The 20312-nt window shown below is 47.5% G+C and overlaps 1 pseudogene; it reads left to right on the top strand.

Moving 5' to 3' along the window:
- Positions 1-975: 975 nt before the first annotated feature.
- Positions 976-2400, top strand: LOC138684118 (uncharacterized; annotated as a pseudogene).
- Positions 2401-20312: the final 17912 nt, after the last annotated feature.

Consider the following 20312-nt stretch of genomic DNA (forward strand, 5'->3'; position numbering starts at 1 on the left):
CCGACACCCTAGCCCGACACCCTAACCCTAACCTGACACCCTAAGCCGACACCCTAATCCTAACCCTATGTGAGGGACTGTGCTGAATTACTGAATCAAGGTGCTGCTGCCCCAATATCCTGCTGTTGTAGGGGAGTACGCACAAGACATCCCCGAAGAAACCACCACACCTGCGCCTGCCGAGCTGTGCTTGCCCAATAGGGTAATGAGCTCTGTGGATATGGGTGGACTTTTCCAAAAAATTGTGGGGACTGGGACAATAAGAGAACTGCGTGCTCCCCTCTCAAAAATGGAAGACCCGAACATGGAAAACATCAGAAGGACTGTGACACCTGGCTCTCAAGGAGAGACACCTGACTGGCAGCAGAGGAACCCAACCCTCCATCACCGGCATCGGAACCGACTCAGCGGGACGTTGCTGGCTTCGTGGTGGTGCTAACTAGTCTTGCTACCTCTCTTCCGTTCGCTTGCTTAGGTCTGCCTCTTTTTCTCCTTCCTCACTCCGTTCTATCGCAGCTATTGGTTATTGTAGGAAATAAAAGTTGTAAGGTTGTACAGCATCTGACCTAGTTTGTGTCTTCATTTCGCTCTCAGGATCATTTAACAACCCTCCCCGATATTGGATCGGGACATTTTAATTGGCGTCACGGACAGGATCCCCAGAGATGAGAGTGCTGTACTAATTTGTCGTGGAACTTCTGTGTTGATGTGCAGTCTGGCTCCTGAGAGCGAATAGGGGGAACTTGGATACTCATGTGTGGCCCTCTCAGGATGTAACCCCCCTCCTTTAAGTTAGTGTGTGGCTTTGAAGTCTGTGCTCTTGAGAGTGAGAAGGGGGGAATTAGGAACTATTGTGAGACCCTCTCAAGACGTTACCCCCTTCTAGTTGTGTTGATCTGTAATTGGATAGTGTGTCCTTCTGAGAGGGAGACCCTCTCAGAACGCAGACCGCCTGATTTGTGTTAGAGAAAATGGATGCTCGGGAAATTGTTGGTGTTTGTGATTCTGGAGGACTACCGATCTTGCCCCTCAGTCCAGGGACAATACTAGGCGAGAAACCACTGGTTTCAACCACAGAGTGTGGTGGATAAGATAAGAGTCTTGCAGGAGAAAGCTAAGGTTAAAAAGGGGAAAGGAAAAGCAATAATTTGTGCGGTGCTAGGAGCGAGTCTGGCAGCCGCAATGGAAGAGAGGAAGCAAAAGTCTGGTCGAAGTGTTATGATCGGGAGCCTGCAAGAACAATTGCAAGAAAGCAAACAGTTGTTAGAGGGGGAAAGGAACCTTGTTAAGGCTTTAACGAAAGAATTGAAAAGGCAACTTTCGAGAGAGGTGAATATAGAGGCGGAGGTAGAGACGCCGCCTGTGGAGAAAAGGACACAGCAAATCTGTCCTCAGGGGGATTTGCAAAGGGCAAAAGAGACCATAGAGAGCCCCCCCCACGTGTGTCCGGTGATTAAAACAGAGTATGTGTATGAGGACAGTAGTGATGACTGTCCTCAGGTTATCACTAAAGAAGCCCCATATACAGCAACTGAGTTAACAAAATTGAGAAAAGATTTTTCAAGGATGGCAAAGGAATCTGAGACGGAGTATGTGTGGAGAGTGTCTTTGTCAGGAGGAGATGGAATCTTGTTGTCAGAGAAAGAAGCAGAAGGATATTGGGGTCCAGGTGTGTTTCTAACAACTGGTGATTACCGGGCCCCATGGTCATTGACTCAGAGAGCTGCGTACTGGGCTGGAGGGTTAAACCCCATGGAAAGGGGAGATCCCCTTGCCATAACCAGTACAGTGGATCAGCTAGTGGAAAGTGTGCAAAAGGCGGCATGTATCCAGACGATGTATGACCGGGAGCTCAAGCCTGATCAGGGCTCCCCGAAGCTGCTGCCTGTGGACCCAGAGAGGATGAGTATTCTAATACGGGGACTCCCCGACTCTCCGAGACCAATAGGGATCCAACTACGAGGGACAATTCTCAACACCCCCAACGGAGAAAGGATTATGTCCACTCTGGAGGGGAGAATGTCCCCTGACCATCGGCGGCCAGGGAGAAAAGTGTGGACATGGGGAGAGGTAGCTCAGGAGTTGATTGACTTTGGGAGAAAATTCAGCCCTGTTAGTGGATCATCTCAAAGAACTGGAAACACGATCGTATGGCAACTTAGTGGGCGGCAATTAGCCTCTGGAAGAGAGAAATCCCTAAGTCGACAGGGACTGTGGCAGCTAGGGCTTCAGAAAGGCATTCCCCGGGACTTGATGGATAGGCTCTCGAACCAAAGATTGGAAGAGCTTGTGCAGAATTGGTCAGGGCGAAAGGCCGTTTCCAAACCAAACCCTAGTGCCCCACCCTCGATAAACCTTGAGGATGAGCCAACTAAGGAGGAGAAGGTGGCGGGAAACTAGATCCTCCGCCCCCTGAAGGTGAGGGGGGAGGCGGAGGGTGGATGTTTAAACAACTCACCTGCAATGCAAAAGGAGATTTACTGATTACTATCTTTGTAGGACCAAAGAAAAGACCAGTGACCTTTTTAATTGATACTGGGGCACAAATTACCGCACTAAGGCGGACTGAGGCAGAACGATGTGGGATTTCGGCCCCATCTAAAAATCTGATTGTCTTAAATGCCTTTGGAAAAACACAATCAGTGTCCATGACTCCGGCAACACTATGGTTGCCAGGGGAGGAAAATCCTCTTAATACCATGGTGGCTGTAGGTTCTTTCCAGATGAACCTTTTAGGTATAGATGGTTTGAAGGGTAGACAGTGGCGTGACACCCAGGGAAACTCATGGTCTTTTGGTGTCCCTCAGATTAGACAGTTAGCCAAAATATCTAGCATGGAGGTGCGTCTATTGCAAGCAGCACCTACCCTTCCCCCTTCCAAACTGACAAATGTTAAACCCTACCCAGTGCCTCTAGGAGCAAGAGAAGGAATCGCGCCAGTTTTGGAGGATTTAAAGAAACAATGGGTTTTAGTTCCTACTCACTCCCCCTTCAACTCCCCAGTATGGCCAGTCCGAAAACCAAACGGTAAATGGAGATTGACAGTAGATTACAGGAGGCTCAATGCCAACACAGGTCCACTAACAGCTGCTGTACCAAACATTGCTGAATTGATTGCTGCCATTCAGGAACAATCCCACCCTGTCATGGCAACAATCGATGTTAAGGATATGTTTTTTATGGTCCCTTTACAACCTGAGGACCGGGATCGCTTTGCTTTCACCTGGGAAGGACAACAGTACACCTTGACACGACTGCCCCAAGGATACAAGCACTCCCCCATGCTGGCTCACCATGCTCTAGCACAAGAGTTGGAAACAATTCCCATAAAAGCAGAGGTAAAGATCTATCAATATATAGATGATGTGCTCATAGGAGGAAGGCAGATAGAAGAAGTTAGAGAAACCCAGAATGCCATCATCACCCATTTGGAAAGTATAGGGTTGACAATTCCACCTGAGAAGATCCAGACTCCTTCGAGTGAGGTAAAATTCTTAGGAATCTGGTGGAAGGGAGGCATGACGTGTATCCCACTGGATACCCTTTCCTCTCTCGATCAGATCCACATGCCAGAGTCAAAGAAAGACTTACAGCATGCACTAGGGTTGGTCGTATTCTGGAGGAAACACATTCCTGATTTCTCAATTATTGCTAGACCCCTGTATGACTTGTTGCGAAAGAGAGCTCAGTGGGAATGGACTCAGGTCCATGATGAGGCTTTACAGTTGTTGGTGCTTGAAGTGAATGCCTATCAGGCTCTTGGTCCCATTCACCCAAGAGACCCAGTTCAAATTGAGTGGGGATTTGCCAAGACTGGACTGTCAATCCATTTGTGGCAAAAGGGTCCAGAGGGGCCTGTTCGGCCCATTGGGTTTTATTCTCGTAGCTTTAAAGATGCTGAAAAAAGGTACACGACTTGGGAAAAGGGTCTATTTGTAGTTAGTTTAGCTTTGAGAGAAGCCGAATGGACTATCCGGCAACAATCTATAGCGCTCAGAGGTCCATTTAAAGTGATCAAAGCAGTTTTGGCAGGAACTCCACCCCGTGACGGGGTGGCCCAGAGAGCCTCTGTGCGAAAGTGGTATGCACAAATAGAACACTACTGTGAAATCTTTTCTGTATCGGAAGGAGCCGCAAAATTGTTAAATATACAAGATGAGATAGAGACACCTCCGAGCTTTTCCCTGTAATAGAATTATCTCCTCCGTTTTCTGGACAATTGCAAAATGTCTGGTTCACGGATGCCTCGTCAAAGCGAGAGGGAAAAGTCTGGAAATATCGAGCTGTGGCATGTCAAGTAGATACCAAGGAACAGATCATTACCGAGGGAATAGGTAGTGCACAAGTAGGAGAACTAATTGCTGTGTGGAGCGTCTTCCAGCACGAGGCTCAGTCTGCTTCTTCTGTCTATATCTATACTGACTCTTATGCTGTGTTTAAAGGCTGCACTGAATGGCTTCCATTCTGGGAACAAAACGGGTGGGAGGTCAATAGGAGGATACCTGTATGGCAAAAAGAAAAATGGCAAGATATTCTCACCATTGCTAGACAAGGAAAATTTGCAGTAGCATGGGTAGCATCTCACCAACCAGATGATGCCCCGGTGAGCCAATGGAATGCTAAAGTGGATGAACTGGCCCGGCTAGCTCTCCTACAAAGCACCCAGATAGTGGAAAACTGGGAACGCCTGTTAGAATGGCTACATGTAAAATGAAAACATTCAGGAGCTAAAGACCTCTATTGTGAAGCACAAGCCCGAGGGTGGGCAGTTACCAGGGAAGAATGTAAAACTTGCGTGTCCTCCTGGGAGCAGTGCCGCGTCCGTTTGGACAGACACCCGCTGGAGGGTGACCCCCTGCATTTGAGAGAGGGAAAAGGCCTATGGGAGGCTTGGCAGATTGATTATATCGGTCCCTTTCGGAGGTCAGAGGGAAAATACTACATACTGGTAGGTGTGGGGATAGTATCTGGACTAGTGCAAGCTAAAGCGTGTGCTAAGGCAACAGGAGAAAGCACAATAAAAGCTCTAAAAGAATGGTTTGGAATTTTCCCCAAGCCACAATCAGTCCAATCAGATAATGGCTCACATTTCACAGGCAAAGTAGTCCAGGAATGGGCAGCCCAGGAGGGAATTTCGTGGGTGTTCCATACTCCGTATTACCCACAAGCAAATGGAATTGTGGAAAGAACAAACGGTCTGCTAAAACGCTTTCTCAAACCGCACAAGCCAGGATGGACTGAGAGAGTGTGGGATGCAGTGACCAGTGTTAATAGTCGCTGGGGAGTAAATGGATGTCCAAAGATCACAGCATTCTGCCCAAAAGCTCCAACAATCATGCCAGCCCCGCATGGTCCTGACCACCGCAGCAACCCATCTCATTTCCCGGGACAACCTGTCCTGGTCGAACTTCCCACAGTGGGCACCGTGCCTCTGGTGTTGGACACACCCCTTAACAAATATACCTGGAAGGCCAAAGATGCCTGTGGAAAAATTAATAAGATTCATACTAGATGGATTGTCCCTTCTTTCTAACCCGAGAAGCAAATTTGTTTTTGTTTCACTTTCAGGGAGAAGCAAGCAACACAGATGTACCCACAGAAGAAGAGAAGCAGACACAATGTTATTCGTAATTATGTTATGTTGGGGATTTATCTATGAGGGTGAAGGGAAACCAATTCCCCCACCTCCTCTTATCCCATATGATCCCTTTAAGGACAATGAATTTGTCCTGTTAGCAAAAGCTGTAAGCCAAGCCTTTAATCTGAGTCATTGTTGGGTTTGTGGAGGACCTTTAGGGTTGTCAAGTTGGCCATGGACCTCCACGTCTCTCACTCCAGCACAACTTGTAAGCAATTACAGTGAAACTGACAGTACCACCTGGGACGATGGCGAAACATGGCCAATTCAATTTCCTACTGTGGGTAGATATTGTTTAAATCGCACCCAGAAGGGAGGGGTCAATGTCGGAGAAAGCAGGTGTCAAAGGACACTCACACATCGATTGGTTAATAAAGAGGCAGGGGTTTACATATGGATTTGGCTGGACGAAACCGGACACAGTAAAGCATTCAAAGGGTTTTGGTCGAACAAAAATGAAACCTTCTCTTTCCGATGGTCTAGAAGCCATGTTTATCATCAAATTTGTAAGTGGAAGAACCATACTGGTGCCTGGTATTGTACCGGCCAGACAAACAGCAACAGACCAACTGAATTTTACAGTCCTTTGGGAAATGAGAACACAACTTACTTCCAATTGCCAAAGACTTCAGATGGACCATTTGCTAACGGTGCCAAAGCCAGAAAGGGCCATTATTGGATTTGCGGACATACTGCCTACAAACAACTACCAGCGAATTGGTCAGGGATTTGTTATATAGGGTTTATCTGACCTCTGTTTTTCCTTCTTCCAGAGATGGGTGGCCCTGGATTGGGAGTGAGACTATATGACAATTTGGGAAACGAAAGGATTGCACGTAGCGAGCGAGATGTTGACGTTAAAATAGGAGGAACACAAAGGTGGGGGGAAAATGAGTGGCCCCCTGAAAGAATAATTGAGCATTATGGGCCTGCCACTTGGAATCCCAGTGAACCAATATCAGGGGCACAAGAACCGACTTATAATTTGAACCGCATAATTCGATTGCAAGCAGTTTTAGAAATTATTACCAATAAAACTGCTAATGCTATAGACCTTTTAACCCAACAATCTCGACAGATGCGTGCTGCAATCCTTCAACATCGTATGGTTTTGGATTATTTACTAGCTGAAGAGGGAGGAGTATGTGGGAAATTAAATGTTTCTAATTGTTGTTTAGAAATAGACGATGTAGGTGAAGTAGTTCTTCAACTGACCTCAGATATCAGGAAACTAGCCCATGTCCCCGTTCAAACATGGAACGGATGGAACGGCAATCTATGGTCTTGGTTACCTGGAGCATCATGGGTAAAACAGCTTCTGTTTTACCTGTTATGTGCATTTGTTGCTTTGATGTTTGTGCCATGTGCTATTCCCTGTTTTATTCAATTAATCCAACACGTTGTATCTAACATGCAATTTGTACCTGCTGCTTCGCCTGATGGTGTAAACCAGATTCGTGTTGTTTGCCAATCAAAGCGTGCAACTGTATCAAATTTTTAGGCCCATGCGCTCTGGGCTGGGGGCATGGAACTGCGTAAACGCCCCTTCTCACTCAGGTTAGTCACACCACCATTTTTAGCTCCGTAATTAGCCAAAATGTATACCCTTCTTATACTCTACCTTGTGGCAGTTGTTTTGTGGTCTTTTTCGATATATATGTGTTTGGCTTGTAAGTGTACTGGGTGGGTTTGGAACTTTGTGGCAGCTATTTTGTTGGTCTTTGCTATATTTTTCTTTGTGGTATGCATGTATTGGTCTTGTAAGGGTCTGGGTAAACCATCTTGTAATAGTACTTGTTTGTGTGGACAACCACCCTCTCCCCCTCCCCGTTCCGGAAGACCAGGAGCACCTTCCTAGGCCCGACCGGGGACACGTTTTAGTAGATATTGTTATTGCTATTGCTATCTTAAGATGTGTTTTAGTGGAATAGTGGTTAATCATTGTTATGTAGGACTACTGTTCATTTACCTTTGTTCAAATTTGGGAGGAAAGCTTCTAGGTCCAAATGGCGCATGTACCTGAGGATAAGGGGGCATAGAGAACAGCTTTTCCGCCGCGCATGCGGACTCTAACGCTGGCAAACCGCGTGGACTGCTAGAGCTGAGACCGTTTTGTAGCATACTGCCGGCAAAATGACGGAGTATGACTATGTGTTTGCATTGATTCCAATTTATTATATAGCCTTTGCTTTAATAATGGTTATCTTAATAGTTCTTTTAATACTTCTCTTTTGTCCTTGTAGCTGTTCACCATGCGAACGGTCGCCATGTTCTGTTATTGACTCTTTGAAACCCTGAGATATGCTTTAATATTGTAGAGTTAGTCAAACTTATAATAGTTAATTGTTCTGATATGCTAAGAAGATGTTATTGGTTATTAGATGCTGTTGTTTAACCTACTTAGGAATGTTATAAGTAAGATAAGTGTTATGATATTGTTGTTCGTCCATGTTGTTGCTTAATATAGAAGTATTGTAGTAACATAGAATAAGCCTCGAAAAGCCAAATCATCTTATTTTAACCTTTCGTTTTTGTTTTTGCTGTACTATGGAAATTTGTTAACTTGGTTATATCGTTGTAGCATGCACTTTTTCCCTCTTTCTCTCTCTACACCTTTACTTTCTATGCCACCATGAGGACAGCAATATTGAGCCACGGGGTGGATGTGAGGGACTGTGCTGAATTGCTGACTCACATTGGTGCTGCCTCAATATCCTGCTGTTGTAGGGGAGAACGTGAGGGACTGTGCTAAATTGCTGACTCACGGTGCTGCTGCCCCAATATCCTGCTGTTGTAGGGGAGTACGCACAAGACATCCCCGAAGAAACCACCACACCCACGCCTGCCGAGCTGTGCTTGCCCAATAGGGTAATGAGCTCTGTGGAAATGGGTGGACTTTTCCAAAAAATTGTGGGGACTGGGACAATAAGAGAACTGCGTGCTCCCCTCTCAAAAACGGAAGACCCGAACATGGAAAACATCAGAAGGACTGTGACACCTGGCTCTCAAGGAGAGACACCTGACTGGCAGCAGAGGAACCCGACCCTCCATCACCGGCATCGGAACCGACTCAGCGGGACGTTGCTGGCTTCGTGGTGGTGCTAACTAGTCTTGCTACCTCTCTTCCGTTCGCTTGCTTAGGTCTGCCTCTTTTTCTCCTTCCTCACTCTGTTCTATCGCAGCTATTGGTTATTGTAGGAAATAAAAATTGTAAGGTTGTACAGCATCTGACCTCGTTTGTGTCTTCATCTCACTCTCGGGATCATTTAACAACCCTCCCCGATATTGGATCAGGACACCCTAACCCGACACCCTAACCCAAAACCCTAACCCTATCCCGACACACTTCCCTAACCCGACACCCTAACCCTAATGGCCCTAACCCTAACCCGACACCCTAACCTCTAACCCTAACTCCTAATGCTAACCTGACACCCTAACCCATAACCCAACACTCTAACTGTAACCCTAACCTGACACCCTAACCCTACCCCGACAACCTAACCCTAAGACAACACCCTAACTCCTAACCCAAACCTGACATCATAACCCAAAGATGACACCCTAACCTGACACGCTAAGCCTAACACTAACCCCAACCCTAACACGCTAACCCCAAGCCTAATCTGACACCCCAACCAGACACGCTAACCCTAACCCCCTAACCCTAACTAGACACCCTAACGCTAAACTGACACACTAACCCAAATCCTAAATCGACACCCTAACCCTAAACCAACACCCTAACCCGACGCCCTAACCCAACAGCCTAACCCTAACCAGACACCCTAATCCTAACCTGACACCCTAACCCTAATGGCCCTAACCTGACACCCTAACCTCTAACCCTAAACCCTAACCTTAACCCCTAAGCCTAACCCGACAACCTAACCCTAAGACAACACCCTAACCCGACACCCTAACCCCCAAGCCTAACCCCTAACCCAACATCATAACCCTAAGATGACACCCTAACCTGATATGCTAACCCTAACAACCCCTAACCCTAACATGCTAACCCCAAGCCTAATCCGACACCCCAACCAGACACACTAACCCTAACATGACACAATAACCCTAAGCCCCTAACCCTAACTGGACACCCTAACCCTAAACTGACACCCTAACCCAACAACCTAACACTAAACCCTAAACAGTAACCCTAACCTGACACCCTAACCCCCTAACCTAACACCATAACCCTATCCCTAAACCCTAACCCTAAACTGACAACCTAATCCTAAACCTTTGACCCCTGACCTGTGACTGTTGACCCCTGACCACCATGAAGTTTGACCCTTGGCACTGTGACCTTTGGCCCCATTACCTTTGACCCCCTGACCTTTGACCCATGACCCTGGTGACATTTGACCTTGACCCCGTGACCTTTAACCCTTGACCCCAAACCTGACACCCTAACCTTTAAATCAACACCCTAACCTGAGCCCCTAACCTTAACTAGACACCCTAACCCAACCCCCTAACCCTAAACACTAACAGCCCTAAAACTAATCCTAGCCCCTAACGCCTAATTCCTAACCCACATCCAGCCACCAGGGGGCACTGTCCCACCGCTCATACTGCTCTCTGGTGAGGCCCCACCCACTTGTTGTAACCCTAATTAGGGTTCCTCAACAGTAGGGTTTCCAGGGACTAAGGTTCCATGGGCCTAGGGGTAGTGCAGCCTGGGGTTCTACAATGCTAGGGTTATGGGTGTTTAGGGTTGTGGTTAGGGATCCCCAGGGTAGGGTTAGGACAGTCTAGGGTTAGGGGGTCCCTGGGGTCTACAGTGCCTGTGAATGCAGGGACCCCAGACCCCGGGGACCCCTAACCCTAGCCCCCCCTATCCATAGCCCTGCAGAGCCCTAACCACAACCCTACAGATTGGGGGGGGCCTAAGTGGGGGTTCCCCATTGGGGTTAGGGTGGGGTTCTATGTCTAAGAGGTCCCCTAACCATAGAGCACTGGGGGGTATAATGTGGGGGTTCCCCCTCATTAGGGTTAGGGTGGGGTTCTAGGTCCACATAGTACCTAACCCTACCTTGAGCTAACTAAAACTGTAGGGATGGGGCACTTGGCAGCTGTTACCCTAATTGATCACTATGGGGAGAGTTCCAGCTTACTCTAATTATTGCATGGGGGGGGGGGGGGGGGGGGGGTGTAGGGGTGTGCAAAGTAGGGGGTGGGCTCAGGGATGAAGTAGGTAGTGGGGGCAGGGCTCCTAATTAGGGGGTGGTGGTTGGGGAAGGATTACCTACTGAGGGTGGGGCTGCTAATTAGGGGCCTGGTGCTTGGGGCAGGGCCTGGTAATCCCAGGGCAGGTGGTGGGGGGAACCCATTAACACCAGAGGTGGGTGCTTGGGGGTAGACTATACCTCATGAAGTGGTAGGTGGGTGGGGAAGGTGTAGATAATCTATTAAAAAAAATATTAAGAATATGTAAGTTTGGTGCAGCAGTAGAAATTGGCTTCCTGCCCAGGAGCAAGTGTTTTCTTCTTTTTTTTTTTAACTCTTTGCTCCCTGGGAGTCTACTACTTTCTACTGCTTTTTTTTAAAAATGTTTACTTTTAAACTTAAAATTAAGTTTAAGCGCAGCAGTAGTGCCAATTTGCAAGTTAAGCGCAGCAGTAGTGCCAATTTGCAAGTTAAGCGCAGCAGTAGTGCAAAACCTAAACTTAAGCGCTACAGTACTGCAAAATCTAAGGTTACGTGTAGCAATACTGCAAAGTTGCAGTAGGAAATGGCTTCTGCCCTGGGAGTAAATTTTTTACCTTCATTTAATAACTCTTTACTCCCAGAGCCTGAGCCATCTGCTACTGCTCTTTTGTTTTAGATTTAAGTTTCACAGTAGCAACTTCCAAGTTTCACAGTAGCAACTTCCAAGTTTCACAATACAGTTTCACAATAGCAACTTTACATTTTTACAATAGTTTTACAATACATTTGTACAACAGCAACTTCAAAAATTGCAATACAGAATGGCTTCCACCATAATAGTAAATTTTTTTTTTTTTTTTTACTAAATTACACCCAGGGACAGTGCCATATGCTACTACTTTTTATTATTGTTTCACATGGTATTTAAATACAAAGTTTACAGACCATGTTCCAAGGTATCAGTCTTTTCCACATTTGTCACTACCATTATGTCTGTTGCTGCACATCCAGAAGTTTTCCTCCCTGAGGTGACGTTACCTCCACGATCCCTGTTCTCAAGTAGAAAACGAGTTAGCTCCGCTCCTCTTCACAGACTGTCCCTTTCCACACCTTGGCACAAAAACAAAAAATGGAAAATATCATTATATCACAAACTACAAAGAGCACCCAAATATTTTACAAACACACCAAGGAAAAATACAGTTACAGTCACGCACTTCACAACCCTGGCCTACTCCATGCTGGCCATCTAGTCCAACTCCCCCCACCCTTCGCCTGCAAAATCCTCAACTGTCTTCCAAAGACCATCCGCTGACCAACATAATTCCCTGCGCTAATTGGCAATTACTACATTGCAGGGGAGCACTCCATGGGAGCACTCTTCCCAGGAGCCTTGAAAAAAATCCCCCTGCCTGTGAAAACCCAGGCCCTAGCCTGACCCCCATCCGAACATTGGCGATGAACATCGCCTCACAGAACAACCAGGACTGGGGAAAAAAAAAAAAAACAACCAAAAAAAAACCCCCCCAAAAAACCAACAAAACAACCCGGCTTGAGGGGGGGGGAATCTCCCGGCTAGGGTTTTTTTATTCTAATGGTATTTTTTTTCAATTCCAATTCCCTGGAAAACATCTCACCTGTACAACCAGAAAGGAAAAAAACATTAAAAAGTCAAAACACATAACCCTACAAGGTTACACACATTCACAACACACTACTCATTGACATTGCATGCACACCAGCCCTCATTCTCAACTCATCCATCCAACTGCCTGCCACCCTCAAGGGGCCATTGCCCTGTGCGTGCTGCACCAGGGGTCTCAAAAATCGCCCTCCCTGCCAAAACCCCGGCCCGAGCCTGACCCCTGTCCGAACATTGGCCATGAACATCTCCTCACAGAATGGCCAGGACCAGGAGAAAAAAAACGCAGCTGGGGGAAAAAAAAAAAAAAAATCCCCTGGCTGGGGATTTTTTATTCTAATTGTATTTTATTTTTTCCTAATTGCCTAACAAACATCTCTACATGCACCCTGCAAGAGACCACTAAAAAGCTAAACCACATAACCCCACAAAGTTACGCACATTCGCAACACACCACTCATTCAGATCACACGCACACTAGCCCTCACTCTCAACTAACCCATCCCACCGCCAAAGAGTGTCAAGGGGCCATCGCCCCTTACTCGCAGCACCCAGGGCCTCAAAAATTGCCCTACCTGCAAAACCCCTGGCCCCAGCCCAACCTCTTTCCAAGCTCCCCACAAACTACCCTTCCATTACAGCAACTCTTCAACACGTCCCATCTGCGCCATACACAGATTTTCAACCAGATACTGAGCTTTCATAGTGGCACTTATCACAGTCCAACCTCGTAGCAACCACATCGCCTAAATGCGAGGTTCCTTCAAACGCCTTGTGCCCTGTGATCACCTGCAAAACCAACACACAAAACTGTTGAATACGCACTTCACCCTCGGCGTAAAAAAAATCCTGCACAGCTCCAAACACCTGCTTCCCACTGATTCCAAAACCAAAAACCTCAATGCCTTAACCATTTCTAGAAGCTTACCACAAAGTGTCCACATAAACAGTATTAACACCCATGTCCACTTACTGCCTTACTATATTCTACCTCACAATCCACTTGCAATCCACTCCCCTACTGACATGCAATGACTCAAAAAATCTTTTAACCCTCAATGCTAGCAATCTAGACATATCAACATTTCACCCATAGAGTCTTATCGCTGTTCCACCTACCCCTGACTCTACATCCCTGGGCAGAGCAGCTCCAAGCCAAACACACCCGTGCACAAACACACACAACACAGAACACTACAGACAAGGCAATTCAAAGAGAGAGAAAACTCTCAGCAAGAAGAATGACCCCCAGACAAGAGGTGCCATCTGGCAAATTGACCTACAGCGCCCAAAACCACAAAGCGAGGAGGCTCTACGACAGCCCCAAAGAAGAAGAGGCAAAAGTAAGGGCCCGTTACAAGATGGTACTGTCAAAACCAAGATGATGGATGTGTAAGAAGCCTGTCATCAAGACCTAGGAACATCAAGGTGCAGGGAAGAAGTCCCAGTCCAAGACAACACATGGCTAGAGAGCAGAGCTGCCAAAGCAGCCCAGAAGAGTGCCGCAAAAGAGAACCGGTGGGAACCTTCCGACACCAATCCACGCTTTACAGCTCCGAGCGCAAGAAAAGAAGCACCCGACTGGCACAGTGCCGATGAGTAAGGCCATTCGAGACCCTAGGGATGGTGCCCAAAGCGCATGCCACGCTCCCTGAGCGCAAAGACTGATGATGGCATTGAGACCTGAGGAAGGTCTAAGCACAGAAGACAGACTACACAAACTACACACCACCACAGACACAGGCTGGAACTGCCCTGCCCGGCCCATGCTGGTCTCGGGCTGAAGAGCAACCTGCTCCCTTCATCTGCGCAAACAGGACTGTTCCTGGACAGCCCTGCCCTCCTACTCTCACTTTAAAACCCCTCACGGCAATTCCCAGCTGTGTCCCTCCCTCCCAGCCTCTCCCCAGCCCGGGTCCCTCAACTTAACTTTCAGACAGCCAAGGGTACGAATGCATCCTCCACAAAAATCACATGGGCTAACTGGGACGATCCGGCTACAATCATTTCCGTAAAAAAGATCTCAGCGTTGCTGTCCACACAGCCCACCAATGCCTACTCGATCCCAGATGACTGTACAACCCTTGCCTAAACAATTAAGGCAAATCAACATTTCACCCATAGACTCTTATCACTGTTCCACCTACCCCTGACTCTACATCCCCGGGCAGAGCAGCTCCAAGCCAAACACACCCGTGCGCAGAATGTCGCCACTTGGAACGCTACCGACAAGGTGATTCAAAGAGAGAGAAAACTCTCGGCAAGAAGAATGACTCCCGGACGGGAGGCGCCGTCGGGCAAGATGACCTAAGGAGCCACAACCGCGAGGCCAGGAGGCTCTACGGCAGACCCAGAGGAGTCGAACGGAACAGCCCGTTACAAGATGGCACTGTCAAAACCCAGACGACAGATGCACCAGAAGCCTGGCGTCGAGACCTAAGGATGTCAGGATGTGAGGAAATAGTCCCAGTCCGAGAGAACGGACAGCTAGAGAGCAGAGCTGCCAATGCGGCCCAGAAGAACGCTGCCAAAAAGGACCGACCGGAACCCGCCGAGACCGATCCATGCTTTAGAGCTCCGAGCGCAAGAAGAGAAGCACCCAATTGGCACCGGGCCGATGAGTACGGGCATTCGAGACGCTAGGGACAGCACCCGAAGCGCATGCTGCGCTCTTCCGGCGCAAAGCACGACAAGGACATTGAGACCCAAGGAAGGTCTAAGCGCACAAGACAGACTACACAAACTGCACGCCACCGCGGACACAGGCTGGAACTGCTCTGCCTGCCACACACAGGTCTCGTGCTGAAAAGCAACCCGCTCCCTTCGCCTGCGCAAAGGCGACTGCTTTGGGAAAGCCCTCTCTCCTGCGCTAACTTTAAAACCCCTCCCTGCAATTCCCAGCTTTGTCCCTTCCTCCCAGCCTCTCCCCAGCCCGGGTCCCTCAACTTAGCTTTCAGAGGGCCGAGGGTCCAAATCCATCCTCCACAAAACCACACGGGCTAATTGGGATGTTCCTCAAGGGGACACATTGCTCTTCAACATCTGCAATGAAAAAAACAAATAAACAAACAAACAAAAACAACTCAGAAAAGGGAGTAAGCATCCCGCTGGCCAACGCCAACTACTTTCCCAACTCCCCCCTCCTCACAAGTGCCACCGTGTTCGCTTCCCCATTCATTCCAGACTCAGGCCCCGCAGCCGTCGTCACTCGTGGTACCTAAGGTACCAAGAGACACCAAGTTAGCACGGCACTCGTGAGAAGTTGTCAGCCCCATGCTCCTCCTCACTAATCCACAGCTCACCTCAAACGCTCATCCAATTCCAAAGGTGGCCCGCACAGCGCCTCCAAAACAGAAGGTAAATGCTTAACCAAGCAGCCCCGTAATACTTTGCTATTCAACACTAACCCGGCTGACGACCGCCTCACCTTCTCGGACCCCTCACCGGCATGCAGCTTTGCAGGAGACCTTATAGCAGACTTCACGGTACGTAAAGGGTGCCTATAAGAAACCTGCAGAGGGACTTTTTACAAGGGTGTACAGCAATAGGACAAGGTGGTAACGGCTTTAGTCCTAAAGAGGGTACATTTAGTTTAGGTGTTAGGAAGACGTTTCTCACTAGGGGTGGCAAGGCACTGGAACGCGTTGCCCAGAGAACCTGCGGATGCTCCCTCCCTGGAAGCAATCAAGGCCAGGTCAGATGGGGCTTTGAGCAACCTGGTCTCGCGGAAGGTGTCCCTGGGGGGGTTGGAACTAGAGGATCTGTATGGTCCCTTCCAACCCAAACCATTCTACGATGCTATGACATTCAAATCCAACTGCAAAACTCATCTGAGAAAGGCTGGTGAACCCTCCTCCCTTTCCCCAGCAGTCCCAAAACTTTAGAAACCCCTTTTCTTCTCCTCAACCGTCAGGAAAGGAACCCCACTGCTTCCTGACACCTCCTGCCCTCGATTTGCACCCCTGAACCCCCTTCAGCGGCTACTCCTCAGGAGCCCCTCTTCTGAGCCACATCCCAAATTCTGGGGGCACCTCCTAACCTACAGCTTCCCAGAGACTCTGAGCTCTGCTACATGCCCACAAAATAAAGTCAAGTCCCAAGGCTTGTAATCTACGAGGGGCCTGCCACAAGCTGCAAAGATTCTAGGGACAACATGGCATTCTGTGGGCAATGAGGAAAGGCATCCCAAACCCTGAAAGGCACTGTGCCTCACGACCCTTCTGCTTTCTTCAGAAATACTAAAACTCCATATACAGATGCATACAAGACGCTCACCCTAACCCCTGCTAAACAATGTCACCATCGGTCCCGTTAAGAGAGATATCAGCAACTTACACAGCATACAGCAGAACAGGTGAAAAAAACAAGGCTCCTTTTTCAATGAAGCTGGGAATTCCAGGAAAACACAATGCATGAAGAATTAAAAAAAAAAAAAACAAAACCAAACAATACATACTATTAAACCATCTTTCTACCCCTGAACACTCAAAACAAAATTACTGACCTGAAAAAAAAGAAAGAAAAAAAAAAAGCTGCACACAAGTGTTACCTTCTACCACACATGCTGCTGAACCTTGACTGGTCCTGAAGCTCTTACCTCAGGCAGACATCTCTTCCCAAAGGGCTGAGCCAGCTCAAAAGCTGCAAAGGACTCAAAGCAGAGCTGAGCACCAACACCAGAGAAACCCAGGAGCACAATAAGCTCCCTCAGCAGAGGCTGTGGCTCAAATACCCCGAGCCTCCGCCCACCACCCTTAGCACAATCACCTGGGAAAGGGGAAGGGCAAACCACCAGAAGTTATAAAGTCAGCTGGAGGAGCAGCAGCACTGTTCTCACCTGCCTTAAATTAACAGCAAGCAAAGCCCTGAACATAGAAAGTAACCCCCCCAGGAAATGACACTACTTGCTCCTGTACTACAGCTACAACTATTGCATCAGCAATGGGACCGGGTAGGGAATTAAACTTAATTTTTCTGGGGTGTAGATAGAAAACGATAGATGCCCTTCTAAACTATGTAAGAAACTAGCTCATTAAATGCAATGACAATGTTGTTATCAAAATTGATGTGCTTTAGTTTCCTATAAAAAAGCCAAAACGCTCTGGGGTTATGCTTCATTTCTAGCAAGACTGTGCATACCACCTAACTTCTACCAGAACTACCTTCTGGATAGCAATAACAAAAACACCCCTGTGTTATCAATGCTGTTTTCAGCACAAATCCAAAATGTAGCCCCATACTAGCTACTGGGAAGAAAATTAACTCAATCCCAGCCAAAACCTGCACAACAGGGTATGTGACAGAGACAAAAGAATTAAAAAATGGGGACAGCTAATTAAACAAACAGACATAGGAAGAAAATTTAAAAGGTGATGGGCTACATGACAGACAGGAATAACTTTAAGACAGTGAATAGGTTAAAGTAGACATAGAAAGAAAAAGTAAAAAGCAACGGGGTACACAATAGTGAGGAAAGAATTAAAAAACAGTGATACACAGCTCGATACAAGTAGACATAGAGGGAAAATTTAAGAAGTGATTGGGTACAGGACAAAAAAAAAAATTTAAATACCACAGTGAACTAAAACTGAGAAATATAAAGGAAATTTAAAAGTGACACAGGGGCACAGGACAGAGAGGAAAAAAATAAAAAATAAAGACAGTGAACTGGATAAAAGTAGACATAGAAAGCAAATTTTCAAAGCAACAGGGTACACAACAGACAGAAAATAATTTAAAGATAGCAATAGGCAGCTTCATAAAAGTGGATGTAGCATCGTGGTTTAACCCTGGCTGGCAACTAAGTACCATACAGCTGCTCACTTACTCCACCACAGTGGGATAGGGGGAGAATCGGGAGGGTAAATGTGAGAAACTCATGGGTTGATATAAAAAGTTTAATAATTAAAAAGACTTTTTTTTTTTTTAAAGTTGTACGAGGAAAAAAAACCCAGCAAATTAAAACAATTGCTCACCACCAACTGACCGATGCCCAGCCAGTCTCAAGCAACTGGGTACAGGACAGAGAGGGAGGAATTAAAATATCGGGTCAGGGAGACAGAGAGGGGAAGACATAGAAATTAAATTTTAAAAGTAATGGGGTACAAGGCGGTGCAGAAAAAATAAAAAACAGGGAGAAGCAGCTGGTTAGAGAGAGGCATATTAAAAATTTAAAAGGCAACAGGGTACTGGGCAGAGTTGACAGAAGAATAACAAGTTTTGAGGAGCCATACACATAGGTAGGCAGGCAGAGAGGGAAACAGAGGAAGGGAGGCAAGCAGACGTCTAAAGAAGGAAGGCAGAGGTGGGCCAGGATGTAGAGGAGAGGACGTGCGACTCACCACAGCTCCTGGTGCCGGCAGGAGACCTTCACCGCCCCGATGCTTCTCTCTCTGCCTCTGCCCCTTCTCTCTCTGCCTCTGCCCCTTCCTCCTCCCCAGTGCCGGCTGCGTGATCCTCACCTGCTCGGCAGCACGCAGCGGACGCCTCAATGCTCCTCACCCACAAGGCTTGCTTTGATACATGGTGGCTCACGCATGTAGCCAACAAAGGCCAGGGACAGCTCAGAGGGATCCTTCCTTGCCACAAGGACTGGCCATTCCTTGCTGCAGGCACCTACCAGCCAGACCCCCATGCACTCCCTCCTCAGCCAGTTCCCCTGCCCAGGCAGCCCCCTTTACAGCTGGAGCCCCTTCACACAGCAGGGCCAGCCCCATCGTCAGCCTCACTGGCCACACCTGGGGCCATCCCAGCCCCAGCTGGAGCCCATCAGGAACAGGGGCCATTGCCAAAGCCCCACAGCACCTCATCCCTGCCCCTGCACCTACCCACATCCAGGAAGACAGAGGAGGCAGGAAAAATTTATTCATTAATGCATATAAGAAATCCTGGCAATGAGTTGGCTACAAGGCTCAGTGCCCAAAGGCAGCAGGATGGGGGGATAAAAGGGAAGCGAAAAGCAAGAGGAAGGACAGAGGGATGCAGATGTGCAAGACAGGGAGCCAGGAAATTGGATGCTGGGAACAAGAGAGGGACAAGAAGCAGGAAAACGGTGTAGAGAGAGAAGAGCAGAGAGACTGAGCAGAACAGGGATGGAGATGGAGGAATAAATAATAGGAAGCAAGGGAGAGAAGGGGAAGACTGGCAGGACAAGAAGATAAAGACAGGACAAGGGACAGGGAAACATTCTCAGGTGATACAGGAGAAGAAACAGCAAGAACTAGAAAAAAGAAACAGGGAGCCAGGTAGAGAGAAAATTTTCAAAAAGCAACAGCATACAAGAAACATAGGCAAGAACTAACAGGTAGACGGAGGGAGGGGTAGATAGAAAATGTAAGAAGTGACAGGGTACAGGACAGAGAGGGAGGAGTTAAGAACTAGAGACAGGGAGATGGATAGAAGGAAACATAGAAAGAAAATTTTGAAAGCAACAGGGTACAAAAATCGAAAAGTAGGTACATGAAGCTGCATAGAGGGAGACATAAGAATGAAATTTGAAAAGCAACAGGGTACAAGAAACACAGGCGAGAAATTAAAATAAGGTCAGGGAGACAAAGAGAGGGAAAAGTAGCAAGAAAATTTAAAAAGCAACTGGGTTGAAGAAACATGCAAGAATTTAAATAGGGATGGAGAGGTAGGAAGTTTCAAAAGTGATGACATACAAGAAATATAGGCAAGATTTTAAAAATAGGGACAGGGAGCCTGACAGAAGGAAACTGTGGTGGGTTGACCTTGCCTGGCTGATGAGTGTCCACCAAGCCACTCTATCATTCCTCCTCCTCAACAAGACAGGAGGGTAGCAAATACAACAAAAAAGCTTGTGGGTCAAGATAAGGACAAAGAGATCACTCACCAATTACTGTCACAGGCAAAACA

Source organism: Haliaeetus albicilla, unplaced genomic scaffold (genome assembly GCF_947461875.1).
Source record: "Haliaeetus albicilla unplaced genomic scaffold, bHalAlb1.1 scaffold_128, whole genome shotgun sequence".
In the NCBI taxonomy this organism is placed as follows: Eukaryota; Metazoa; Chordata; class Aves; order Accipitriformes; family Accipitridae; genus Haliaeetus; species Haliaeetus albicilla.